Source organism: Gobio gobio (genome assembly GCF_949357685.1).
Source record: "Gobio gobio genome assembly, chromosome: 3".
Classification (NCBI taxonomy): Eukaryota; Metazoa; Chordata; class Actinopteri; order Cypriniformes; family Gobionidae; genus Gobio; species Gobio gobio.
The window spans coordinates 61,966,940-61,981,722 of NC_137099.1; the positions used below are offsets into that span (position 1 = coordinate 61,966,940).

A 14,783-nucleotide genomic window follows, 5' to 3' on the forward strand; every position below is an offset into this window, starting at 1 on the left:
TTCATGCTAATTGTGTTAGCATCATGCTAATCATGTTAGCGTCATGCTAACATCATGCTAATCATTCTAGCATAATGCTAACAACATGCAAATCGTGTTAACATAATGTTAACAACATGCTAATCATGTTAGCATTATGCTAGCAAACATGCTAATCATGTTTACATCATTATGCTAATCATGTTAGCATCATGCTAGCATCACTTTAATCCCGTTAAAAAATGCTAATCATCATGCTAGCAAAACATGCTAATCGTGTTAGCATTATGCTAGCCACATGCTAATTGTGTTAGCATTGTCTTGCTAATCATGTTAACAACATGCTAATAATGTTAGCATTCTAGCTAGCAAATGCTAATCGTGTCAGCTTCATGCTAGCAAAATGTTAATCATGTTAGCCTGAGGTTTGTGTAATCATATCGCCGCATCAGAACATCACAGAGACTTGGGGCTGGTCTCATTTAAATCAACCTATCAAGCAGCTAATAAGTAGTAACATTCGAACTTCATAGCCACGCCCTAGCAACCAGTTACAGCACCCTAGCAACCATTTATAAACATTAACGAGCAATTTCTCAGCACTAGAGCATTGTAGAAATACAGAGTTGGGCTCTTTTGACTCAGACTGCCAATAGTCTTTAAATATCACCCCATAAACTGTATAGCAACACCCTAGCAACCATTTAGAGTACCCTAGCAAAAGGACACATAGGAGATTTTGAATATTCTTTAATTAAAAACAATACAGAGGTCAAGGATGTGACCTTAGTGGCAAATTAATTTAATGATTTTTTTTGTTGGAGTTGGTCCAGGTTTGGCTGAGGGGCTTGTAAAGACTGGCAGCATAAATTATGTGTTCAGTAAGAATGTACATATTGGTGAATCTATTTTTGTGAAGGGAACTGATGAAAAAGAAATTATAGAGATTGTTAAAACATTTAAGAGTAAAAGGTCAACAGATTGGAATGGTATTGACATGTGTATAGTTAAAAGTATTATTGGAAGTATTGTTAAACCTTTAAAGCATGTATGTAATCAATCTCTGAAATCTGGATTTTTCCCAGATAAAATGAAAATGGCAAAGGTAATACCCATATATAAGGCTGGTGAAAAAAATATACTCTCAAATTACAGACCAGATTCAGTGCTCTCACAGTTCTCAAAAATACTAGAACAAATTTTCTCTGTAAGACTTAATAGTTATATTACTAAACACAATATACTGTGTGATCAGCAATATGTTTTCAGGGCTAATAGGACAACTTCACATGCACTTATTCAACTTGTAGAGGAAATAACAACAGCAATAGAACAAAAAAAATATGCAGTGAGGATATTCTTGGATCTTACAAAGGCATTTGACACAGTAGACCATACATTATTATCCATGAAATTACATAAATATTGAATCAGGGGGACGGCGCTTTCTTGGTTAAATAACTATTTACAAAATCTATATCAATACGTAGAACTGCAAAACTGTAAATCAACGTCCAAGGTAATTACCTGTGGGGTCCCCCAGGGGTCAGTGCTGGGACCATTGTTGTTTAATTTATATATAAATAATGTATGGGAGGTGTCAAATAAGCTGAAAACTATTTTGTTTGCTGATGACACTAGTTTAATTTACTCTGGGGAAAATTTGTATCAACTCTTGGATATAGTGGAAAACAAATTGAAAAAGATGAAGAGCTGGTTTGATGTAAATAAACTAACATTGAACTCAAGCAAAACTAAATTCTTAATCTTCGGTAATCGTTTAACAAACATACATAAGAAACTTGCGATAAATGACATTGAAATAGAAAACGTAAAATAATTAAATTTTTGGGAGTAATAATTGATGAAAAATTATGTTGGAAGCCACATGTACATTATATTAAGGCCAAAATATCTAGATCAATTGCAATACTTTATAAAACTAAATATCTATTAATTCAACGCTTATTGTACATGTTGTATTGTTCCTTCATACTTCCATATATTACTTATTGTTTGGAGGTGTGGGGACACGCATACAAAACGAACACTAAATCTATATTTATACTTCAAAAGAGAGCCTTAAGAATTGTAAATAAAACTACTTATAGAGCTCCAACTAACCCACTTTTCATCAAAATAAAAACACTAAAATTCAGAAATTTGGTAGAACTTAAAACTGCACAAATTATGTATAAAATATATAATCAACAATTATCAAAAAGTATCCAAGGGTTGTTTCAAATAAGAGAGAGCAAGTACTATCTGAGAGGACATTTGGTATTACAAAGGAAAATTATAAGAACAAATGTTAAGAATCACTGCATTACAACCAAAGGAGTTCATTTATGGAATAACTGTAGTGAAGAGATGAAAACATGTACAACAATGAGTAATTTTAAGAGAATATTTAAAATGAAAATATTGAAGGGATATGAAAAGGAATTGAGGTGTTAGTATCGTATACTGACCGTATGTTTTTGGGATTATATAAAAAGTCTAGTTTATCGTATACTGGCCGTATGTTTTTGGGATTATATAAAAAGTCTAGTTTGGTTGGGTTTTTATTGGGTGTAATATTGATAAATGGAAAAGAAGATGATGGAAATGTGTATACGTACTGTAGTTATGAATGTATGCATCTGTGTAATATTATGTGAATATAAGCACTGGTAGTAGATATATAGTGTATGTTTATGCACATATGTAAAGCAACGATTCTATTTGTACATTTACATTTACATTTATGCATTTAGCAGACGCTTTTATCCAAAGAGACTTACAACTTGGGGGTACAATAAGCGATTGGTCGTGAAGAGTCGAGTGAGCGCAACAAGTTCCTGAAATACTTAGTCCATGTACATTTCTCAGTGTAGCACAGGCTAGAGTAGGGAGGGAAAGAGGATGAGAAAGAGGAAAGGAAAGAATTTTTTTTTTTTTTTTTAAGAGGTTAAGTGCTCATGGAAGAGATGAGTTTTTAGTTGACTTTTGAATGTTGTCAACGAATCAGCATTTCGGATGGTGGTGTGCAGATCGTTCCACAAGCTGGGAACGTTGAATGAAAATGATCTGGAAAGGGATTTTTTGCCTCTTTGTGATGGTATTACAAGCCTTCGCTCCTTGGCTGAACGAAGGCTTCTAGTGGGGGTGTGGATTTGTAGAATCGAGTCAAAGTATGCAGGAGCTGAGTGCGTGGTGGCTCTGTAGGCAAGCGTCAGCGCCTTAAACTTGATGTGAGCAGCGAGTGGTAGCCAGTGCAGAGAGATGAAGAGTGGTGTAACGTGGGTCCTTTTGGGCTCGTTGAAGACCAGATGTGCCGCTGCATTCTGGATCATTCGAAGTGTTTGGATCGCACAAGAGGGGAGTCCAGCCAGAAGCGCATTGCAGTAGTCAAGTCTAGAAATAACCAGGGCCTGGACAAGAAGCTGTGTTGCGTGTTCTGTTAGGAACGGTCTGATCTTCCTGATGTTGTAGAGCGCAAACCTGCACGAGCGAGCTGTCTTAGAAATGTGTTCTCTGAAGGACAACTGGTCATCAAATGTAACTCCAAGATTTCTGACTGATTTTGAAGGGGAAATCAGGGATGTACCTAACTGGATGGTGAAGTCATGTTGCATAGTGGGACTGGCGGGAAAGATGAGGAACTCAGTCTTTGCCAGGTTGAGCTGTAGGTGATTTTTACTCATCCATGCAGAGATGTCAGCCAGACAGCTGGATATTCGTGCAGCTACTGTGGGGTCGTCTGGTTGGAATGAAAGGTAGAGCTGAGTGTCATCAGCATAGCAGTGATATGAAAAGCCATGTTCCTGTATGATGGGACCTAATGAAGTAGTGTAAATGGAGAAAAGGAGAGGTCCAAGCACTGAGCCCTGAGGAACCCCCGTGGTCAGTTGATGCGGTTGGGATTCCTCTCCTCTCCAGGCAACCTTGAAGGACCTACCTGTGAGATAAGATTCAAACCAATGGAGCGGAGTCCCTGTGATGCCCAGTGATGAGAGGGTGGACAGAAGAATTTGATGATTGACCGTATCAAAGGCAGCAGATAGATCAAGGAGGACGAGGACTGATGATTTGGACTCAGCTTTAGCTATCCGCAGGGCTTCAGTGACCGACAGTAGTGCAGTCTGGAGTGGCCCCTTTTGAAACCTCTCATTATTCTGTGAGAGGAAGGATGAAACCTGGTTGAAAACAACTCGTTCAAGAGTTTTTGCTACGAATGGCAGGAGAGAGACAGGTCTGTAGTTATCTATGAGTGATGCGTTTAAAGTGGGTTTCTTAAGCAGTGGAGTTACCCGAGCCTGCTTGAAAGTGGTAGGGAAAGTGCCAGTGCAGAGCGATGTGTTGATGATGTGTGTGAGTGCTGGTAGGAGAGTAGGAGAGATGGCTTGAAGGAGGTGTGAGGGAATGGGATCGAGAGGACAGGTGGTAGGATGGCTGGAGAGGAGAAGTTTAGATACTTCGGCCTCAGTGAGTGTAGAAAATGAGGAGAGAGTATGTTCGGTCGTGGAAGTGGCTGATCTAAAATCCACAGTGCGCAGGGGTGAGAACTGATTGCTGATAGTTGTTGTTTTGTTTGTGAAGACTTGTGCAAAGTCGTCTGGAGATAGGGAGGTGGTGGGAGGTGGTGGAGGAGGACAGAGCAAAGAGTTGAATGTTCTGAAAAGTGTGCGTGAGTTTGAGGTGCTGCTGATTTTGTTTTGGAAATAAGAAGATTTAGCTGCATGTACTTCATCTGAGAAGGATGAGAGCAAAGACTGATACTTAGCTAGATCAGATGGGTGATTTGATTTATGCCATTTCCTCTCTGCTGCCCTGAGTATCGTCTGGTGTTCATGAATAACCTCAGATAACCAAGGGTTAGAGGGAGTAGCTTGTGCTGGCCTAAAAGAAAGAGGGCAGATATTGTCTAGACATGAAGTTAAAGTGGAGCATAAAGTGTCAGTTGCAGTGTTAACATCCATAGAAGAGAATTGTGTGGATGAGGGAAGGGAGGATGACAGAGCAGAGGCGAGATGAGAAGGAGAGAGTGAGCGCAGGTTTCGCCTGAAAGTAACTGGTGGAGGAACTGGTGGTGCGTGAGTAGTAAGTTGAAGATTAAATGTGATGAAAAAGTGATCTGAGATGTGTAGAGGTTTGACCAAAATGTTGTCTGTAGAGCAGTTGCGTGTGTAAATGAGGTCCACCTGGTTACCAGATCTGTGGGTATGTGAAGTGATGAGGGATTTTGAGAGCGGATTGAGTGGCAAAGGCTGGAATGAAGTCAGCTTTATTGACAGCTGACTGACAATTCCATAGCCCCACAGAAAACGAAAGAGACGGAGGGGCATTAGAGGAGGAGGGAACAGGACGTAGATTAGCAGTGTTACGATGCCGTCTACGTCTACGTGTAATAGTGGGGCGTGGTTGAGAGATAACGGGAATGGAGTGGACGCACGTGGTTAGAGAGAGGAAAGGAAGATGAAAGGAGAAGAATGGAGATAACTCTGTGCCTTATCGGAGTCCTTGCCTCGGAGGAGTCGCGCACACTCACAGAAATATTTCACCCAAAATTTAAGATTTATGTAATTTTATTAAATGACAAATTCCCATTTATATTTTTTTCATAATTTTAACACAAATCTACCAAATAAACTTTACACAATTTATTTTCATTAGGATAATAAAACCTATTTATTTAAAATACATAAAGTTTATTGTATAAATTGCATAATAATTAAGAGAACTAAATCAGGATAATTAAAAAAGTTAAATAACATTTATTTGAATCATGTTAAATGTATATTCATGGCAGAGTTAGTTTTTATGCATTTACATCTATTTGATTTTATTTAAAAACTCATATTTTTAAAATCTATATATTAAAAGTAAATAAACTCTAAAAGATTTAATCAATTTTACAATTTATTTAATGCAATTAGTTAATAAATACTAACATTGTTTGAATAATAAGAGTTATAAAACAAACAAGATTCTGTTATTTAAAGTTTATGTGATTGGTTTTCATCAAAGTTATGAAAAAAATCCATTTGGGAAACAGGAAACGACGTCACTTTCGCTGGACACAAGCCCTCGAGATATTGTGGGAATCCGTCACACACATCCCACTGAGCAAAGGCGTACGTTGAAAAGACGTCCACTGAGGAGCCAGAATGAAAGTTTTTATGACGTCTGTTTTTGACGTGTTCTGCACGTCCGATATAGACGTTCATGGAACCTCAAGATTAAAAACTAGTACAAATGTGCTCATTGTGGACATATTTTCCATTTGTAATTGCAAAGCAACTCACAGACAGTGTGTGTTTGTCCAGAAATCAGGAAAATAAAAGAAACTTAGCTCACACCTTTAGACACTTTAGACAACTTAGCATCTGTAATTCACACATCTTTGGATCGTGAGAGAATCGTGGGATTCAATCCAGGATCTTCTTGCTGTGAGGAGACAGTGTTTCCCACTGAGACACTGGTGCTGCCCTTAATCACAGACATAAGACACACTTTGACTATTTCTGTCAGACGTCTACAGAAGCTCTTACTGACAATTAACAGAGCTTTAGATGTTGATGTTTGTTTCATTTGAAGTCACCATTGTGGTGGGAAGCGTTTGCTTTAGTTGGGCTCTTGGTCCCTGTACTTGAGTTAGCTTTTCTTTGGCTGCTGTAACTGTGTGTGTGAAACACAATAGTTATGGCTGAGAAAGCAAAGATAAAGTGACTTCAGGTGTTGTCAGCTCCTTGTTGATGACTAAATCATCAGAAGTCTAGAATCTGATGTTCTGCTTTTGAGTTTTATGTTCTTGTTTGGCAAATAATAATTTGTTTAAATACTATAACCTTGTGAATCTGCTGTATTGACACCAATAGCAATAAACAAATCACTCATATTGAAAGATGATAAAACAGAATGTGCACATTGTTTTGAGAAAATATTTCTCATACTCACACACAGACATCAAGATTTTGCATATGATTCACAACAACGGTGACAATCAAGCATGAGTTTTGAGTTTTGTACTTTGAAGCTACCCATCATGCATTGCAGCATGAAGTTTTTTTTTTATGATTGTCACCGTTGTTGTGAATCATATGCAAAATCTTGATGTCTGTGTGTGACTATGAGAAATATTTTCTCAAAACAATGTGCACATTTTGTTTTATCATCTTTCAGGATAAGTGATTATTTTATTGCTATTAGTCCCGAAACAGTGGATTCACAAGGTTATAGTATATAAACAAATGATTTGCCAAACAAGAACATAAAACTCAAAAGCACAACATCAGATTCTAGACTTCTGATGATTTAGTCATCAACAAGGAGCTGACAACACCTGAAGTCACTTTATCTTTGCCTTCTCAGCCATAACTATTGTGTTTCACACACACAGTTACAGCAGCCAAAGAAAAGCTCACACAAATACGGGGACCAAGAGCCCAACTAAAGCAAACGCTTCCCACCACAATGGTGACTTCAAATTCACCATAAACATCAACATCTAAAGCTCTGTTAATTCTCAGTAAGAGCTTCAGTAGACGTCTGACAGAAATAGTCAAAGTGTGTCTTATGTCTGTGATTAAGGGCAGCACCAGTGTCTCAGTGGGAAACACTGTCTCCTCACAGCAAGAAGATCCTGGATTGAATCCCACGATTCTCTCACGATCCAAAGATGTGTGAATTACAGATGCTAAGTTGTCTAAAGTGTCTAAAGGTTTGAGCTAAGTTTCTTTTATTTTCATGATTTCTGGACAAACACACACTGTCTGTGAGTTGCTTTGCAATTACAAATGGAAAATATGTCCATAATTTGAACTAGTTTTTAACCTTGAGGTTCCATGAACGTCTATATCGGACGTGCAGAACACGTCAAAAACAGACGTCATAAAAACTTTCATTCTGGCTCCTCAGTGGACGTCTTTTCAACGTACGCCTTTGCTCAGTGGGATGTGTGTGACGGATTCCCACAATATCTCGAGGGCTTGTGTCCAGCGAAAGTGACGTCGTTTCCTGTTTCCCAAATGGATTTTTTTTCATAACTTTGATGAAAACCAATCACATAAACTTTAAATAACAGAATCTTGTTTGTTTTATAACTCTTATTATTCAAACAATGTTAGTATTTATTAACTAATTGCATTAAATAAATTGTAAAATTGATTAAATCTTTTAGAGTTTATTTACTTTTAATGTATAGATTTTAAAAATATGAGTTTTTAAATAAAATCAAATAGATGTAAATGCATAAAAACTAACTCTGCCATGAATATACATTTAACATGATTCAAATAAATGTTATTTAACTTTTTTAATTATCCTGATTTAGTTCTCTTAATTATTATGCAATTTATACAATAAACTTTATGTATTTTAAATAAATAGGTTTTATTATCCTAATGAAAATAAATTGTGTAAAGTTTATTTGGTAGATTTGTGTTAAAATTATGAAAAAAATATAAATGGGAATTTGTCATTTAATAAAATTACATAAATCTTAAATTTTGGGTGAAATATTTCTGTGAGTGCAGAGGAAGAGTCGAATACAGATGTCTTTACCCGCGTCGAATGGCTTTAAATCAATACCAATTTATGCCTGGATATAGGCAACTTAAGTGCAAAACGCTCTCTCAGTAATAACAAAGTCAAATCTTATTCAAATGCAATTTTGCAATTTGCTATGCCAGTAATAAAATGCTAAAAATCACACAGAACAAAATATAATATTAATAGGAGAATCAAGCTACTACTTTGAGTCGTGCAACAGGACTAAAGAATATGTTCAAAACTTACATGCGCGCTCAGCCGACCTGCCGACCTGCTTCAAAAGCCGTTCGCTTGCCCGAATGACAAGACACCTGACAACTGTAAATTTACACACTATTTTGTTCGCCCAGCTGGCTCTGATAATTACACTTCAACGCGCAGATGATAGGCCGTGAATGGCTTTAAATGTGTTTAATTAAGGGAAAAATAGAGATAAGGGGGGGTAGGACTAGAAAAGTTTTTTTGAACTTCTTCCTACTCCTTTTTGAACATGGGAAATTGTTTTGTTTTTCCTTTTGAAGTACTTAAATATTTATAATTATTTTGGAAGTGTGTATAGAGAGGTGTATGTTCTTTTTTATTTGGTATTTTTAATTGTATTGTATGTATGTTGGTATGTATGATTTAGGTACATATATATTTTCTTTCTGTTATTATTATTATTATTATTTTTTTAAATGTTCAAAAAAAAATAAAAAAATAAAAAAGTTAATTAGGTAATTAAGAGATTAACTGAGTGATGAAAGAGCAAGATACAGGGCAGCGGGAGGTTCAGGAAGGAGTTATAGACCAGAATATTAGTATTTTTAATAGTTATATTTACAGTTATATCAAGCAGAAACAAAGCACAAACGTGTCTCCCCAACAATTTCCTCCACCATAATCTTTTTTTCTTTTTCTCCTTTTTGCTGCAAATCAGCGCACAGACAATTTGGATAGCAAGAGTCTGAACTGCAGTCTATATTTTTAATAAAAATTCCAGTCTCGCGCGAGAACTCCGGTCTGATGCACTTGTGATCTCGCGTTGTTTCCTTCTCACTTCTTGCGTGTGTTTGCTTGTGAAACGTAGTTCGCGGACGGGACAGAGCTGTTGGTGATTTTTCCTCTTGTACAGTCATGCAGTGTGAAACCCCCTGTCGCCGATCCATCGGTCAGTGTGAACACAGCAGTGACTGAATGCTACCCAAGATAGTCATGCAGTGTGAAAAGAACTGTGATCCGACCAGTTTGAAAATCGTGCAGTCTGAACTCGGCATTAGATGAAATCAACTGAAGATAAAAGAAGACATTAAATCTCTGAAGATCTCAGCAGAGGAGGATTAAACAACTCCACAAACAGCATTACCAGCTTCACACATTATTAACCAGAAGAAAATTGATCATTGTGAATTAACAGAGATAAAAAAAAAAGTCTGCCATTATGGTGATCAGTGTTTGCTTTAGTGAGTCTGTTTGACTCTTGACTTTCTAACATTGCTTTTTCTCTGGCTGCTGTATCTGTGTCTGTTATGTCAAGAATAGTAAGAGACGATGTGTTCAGCTGATGTGGGCCACTTGATGATAAAGATGTAGTCTCCATCTAATAGTCTCATTTACTGATGTTATACAGAGTGTACATCAAAAATGTGTTTCTACTGAGTAGTGTGCCATACTAGCCACTAGCCAGACCGATAAACAAGCACACCCTTACAAAAAATAACTGCAGTATAATGAAGTATAACTGTAGATTTGCAGTATAATGAAGTATATATGCAGATTTTTGGACACGAAATAAAATGCAATATTGCAGTTTTACTGCAATGTATACTGGTCCTGATAATCAACACAAATCAATTTTAATGAATGAATGACTCTCTCTACCCGTCGCTCTGGTGTTTGTCAACAGCCGCTTGCACCGCCTGCTGGTGAGGTCGACTAACAGCAGATGGAGATTATGCTCAGTAATCTACTGCTATTCCTGCAGTTCTGTTGAATATTAACCACTGAATTGGTGGAAGCGAATTTGTAAAGCGAAATAAAAAGCAAGAATTGCCTGTCGGATATTATACACTGTAAAAAATAAATGTATTTTTACAGAAAAAAACGGTAGAATTTAACAGTATTATGACATTTTGATCAGAACTGTGAAATTCCATAAAAATGCTAACTTTGACATCTAATGTACATTTTCCCTGTTTTTTAACTATTTCAATTTGTTACTGCAAAAAAATGACATTTTCCTTTAAATAACAGTAATTGTTGTCTATTGTTATCCTGACATGTCCTTAAAAAAACATTCCTGTATATTTTTTGGTCAGAGTTCAAAAATGTTTAGTTTTACAGAGAAAACCAGTAGAATTTCACAGTCATATCACATTTTCATCAGAACAGTGAAATTCCACTAAAAATGCATACATTAAAGGGTTAGTTCACCCAAAAATGAAAATTCTGTCATTAATTACTCACCCTCATGTCGTTGGACACCCGTAAGACCTCCGTTCATATTCGGAACACAAATGAAGATATTTTAGTTGAAAGCTGATGGCTGAGAAAGGCTTCACACAGGCCTCCATTGGCATTCAGTACATTGACACTTCCAAGATCCATGAAAGGCACTTAAAACGTTGTTACAAAGTCTATCTCACCACAGTGGCTCTACAATAATCATATAATGCGACGACAATAGTTTTTGTGCGCAAAAAAAAATCAAAATAACACCTTTATCCAACTTGTTCTCGACTTCCGTGTGCGCCTCCACGACGCATGCGCGAGAATATGACGTAGCGCCGGTGTTCGGGAATCGATGAAATACACACTTAAGCCCCATTTTGAGCACTACGCCGAGACCTAAAGCACGATCAATGTAGAATCCAACAGCTTAGACACGCGCGTCTTCCTCTCCTCGTAAACAAATCGCTTCTGGGTCATATGTCCGAACGCCGGATCTGCGTCATATTCTCGCGCATGCGTCGTGGAGGCATACACGGAAGTCGAGAACAAGTTGGATAAAGGTGTTATTTTGATTTTTTTTTGCGCACAAAAACTATTGTCGTCGCATTGTATGATTATTGTAGAGCCACTGTGGTGAGATAGACTTTGTAACGACGTTTTAAGTGCCTTTCATGGATCTTGGAAGTGTCAATGTACTGAATGCCAATGGAGGCCTGTGTGAAGCCTTTCTCAGCCATCAGCTTTCAACTAAAATATCTTCATTTGTGTTCCGAATATGAACGGAGGTCTTACGGGTGTCCAACGACATGAGGGTGAGTAATTAATGACAGAATTTTCATTTTTGGGTGAACTAACCCTTTAACACCAAATATAGCCTACATTTTTCCAGTTGAATTAGGCATTGACTATGCACTAAGTGTAAAAAGCAACAGTTGTGATTCACACTAAAAACAAATATATATTTTATTTACATCATGTAAATGTTGCGATAGTTTGCAATAAGTGTAAATAGTAATTAGATGCTATATTCTATATTTTGGCAGATTCTGTTCGCATCTCGGTAATTGTGTACATTAACAGGATACAGTATAAAGTGTTTTATTAAACACTCATTAGACACTTTATTTCTACTTCATTTTTGTTGAAAATAAATGCTTTTTCGATGTGATTTGTGATACCAAAAGGTATAAAATACAGATTTGAACCAAGGACTTTGAAACAAGCATCAAATAAACGAGGCTGCAACACTAGTGCCTGTGCCACTGAAGACATTAGATTAAGCTGCGCATTTTTTCTAAACTTCATTGGTGATCCGACACAATGTACTATGTTGTTTCCTTGATTTATAGTCAGTGTTTAGCCTACTATTGTTTTTATTCATGTCATACATAGGCCTACCGTTCGTTTGTTAAAGAGGGGATCTGGCGCTGGACTGTGTTGTTTATAAAAATCATATTTTTTTAGTTTTTTGCCGCTGTGGTTAGTGGCGAAAGGCATCAATTTTCTCTTGTGGCTGTTAGAGCATTTTATTACTATGGGGGCAGTTGTAGCTTAGTGGTTAGAGAGTCGGGCTTGTAACCCAAGAGTTGCCGGTTCGAGTCTCACGGCCGACGTGTTGTGACTGTGGTGCCCTTGAGCAAGGCATCTTTCCCTAATTGCTCCCCACACTGCTCCGGGGGTTAAAGAGGTCATAGTTTGAGTATGCGTTTCACTTATTGGTATCCTCATCCAAACACACACTCCTGTCCAACCCACTTGTTACACCACTTCTGGAAAACCATTTATTGTTAAGGTAAGCTAATTATCATGATTTCCATATCAAAACCTGAAATAACCAGCTGTAGATGCTATTTACACCAAGTGACAATATCCGCATTTTTACATAATGCTATTTACATTAGGTGTAAATAATTTTAATATAATAAATATAATTATAAAATTTGCAGTAAGTGTAAATACTAATTATATGCTATCTATATTGGCAAATAGTTGCAACCTTAGCATTTTTGTAGGATCCAATAATTATCAGAGTGAAAATGATTATATTTATTAAATTTTTTTAAATGGATGCTACATTGTTGTGAGAATAAAAGCCCTTCTACACCGACCCCTAAGCCTACCCAATAAATACTTTATTTTTAATAAACACTCTTCTCTTAATAAAGCACTTTATTTCCACTTTTCAAACATTTCCTAAATTTTCATTGCAAATAAATGGCTTTTTTTAATCACAAAAAAGCCAAATCTATAAGCCAGTGGTTCTCAAACTTCCTCGGCGTGCACCCCCATTTAAACCAAATGTACAGGGACATCTTTGTATACTGTGTGACAGAAGTAATGCTAAAAAACAAATTAAAAATACTCTTGAAACACAAATTTTTGTAAAATGTTATATGTAAAATAAATTATGGTAGCCAGAGTATTGCTGTAAACAACTTCAGCTTTTTATTATATAGCAAACCTTCAAGATCAAACAATGGAAAAACACTTCCCAGCAAAAGTCATGTTTTAGAACACAAATTTGTTCAATTAAAAAAAAAGTCGACCTGGATTCTGATAATCCTGAACATGTCACATGGGGAAAATGGATAAAGCATGTTTCAGAACACAAATGTGTTCAATTTAAAATAAACAAAAACACTGGGCCTGGACTCTGATAATTTTGAAGTTTATCACATCACATCACAAGGTAATAAAAATGAACAAAGCGCTGCACTGATTTACAAAAAGTCGGTCAGTCCTGTTCTTCAGCGAAATGTCAATCTTCTGAAAGACCATATCTGTGGGGACACAAACAGTTATAATTAAAACCCAAACCAAAAGAAGAGCAGAAACAGCAACAAGCCTTAACCAAATACTCTCCGTTTTGGCCACAGACAATAACATCACATTTATTGGAGTTAATTATAAAAATGATTGTCCTTTGGTGCACAACAGACAACAGAGCTTCTATACCTGTTACTCTCCCCAGTCAAATGCAGCAATTTTTGACGTCAGACTCAATACTCTGGGGTTGACAGAGTACGCTCTCTTTTTCTCTCTCTTTTCCACCTTGGTACCTTTATAAGGATTTATCCTAAAGATGCACCTTTAAAACACAACACAAACAATATCCTTAAATAATTGTTGTATGCTTCTTTACCAAAGGAATGCAGTCTATGAATTAAGTTTGCAAGAATTCTAGTGTGGCTCCGAGTTCTACAGGGTAACTGATGTTCAATATATAGTAAAGAGAGAACATCAGATACAGGGCTCCTGTAAAACTCAAGAGATGGTCATTTACAATCATCTGGTCTACTGCTACCATGTACACACTGGCTGTCAGTGGGTTCTCTCCTTTGAACAAACACAAACATCAGTAAGACATAATATTTAACAGAATTTGAGTTCTGGTCACCCGAAACCAGGAATTATTGTGTTGCAAGATCATCATACATGGTGTTGCTGGAAGCTGTTCTGAGCATATATCACTTGGAACAGAGGTGTCTTCTACCATCACAAGAAAGTGGTCTTGGTCATTTTTGAAATGGGTTAGCAGCAACATCACTGCCCCACAAACATGATCCCCTCCAGCTCTATACTTTGTGAGGATTCTCCCTGCTCTGCTTGCTCTTTCTGTGCACTGAAATTGAAAGTACTCCAATATTCTTCTGAACTTACTGGAAGCAGATTCTTCAAAGCTGTTGTTTATGTCAATGCCAGTGAGCTCTTTAAAGTGTGCTTTCATTCCTGCTGGCTGAAAAAGATATGGCCACTCATCAAGTAAATCTTTGGTTTCCTTTCCAGATTGGATGTTGTTTCTTTGAGAGGTGTAAGTTGAAGTCATTAAGTCATAGATTGTC

At 36.9% G+C, this 14,783-nt stretch overlaps 2 protein-coding genes across 2 annotated transcripts in view; one reads left to right on the forward strand and one right to left on the reverse strand.

Moving 5' to 3' along the window:
- The window catches only part of LOC307124221 (uncharacterized protein), a gene marked incomplete at its 3' end in the record, with an annotated part of 717,433 nt that overhangs the window by 300,460 nt on the left and 402,190 nt on the right, over positions 1-14,783 (reverse strand). The window lies entirely within an intron of this gene.
- The window catches only part of LOC307124222 (sialoadhesin-like), a gene marked incomplete at its 5' end in the record, with an annotated part of 42,442 nt that overhangs the window by 1,446 nt on the left and 26,213 nt on the right, over positions 1-14,783 (forward strand). The gene's annotated exons all lie outside the window — the stretch shown is intronic.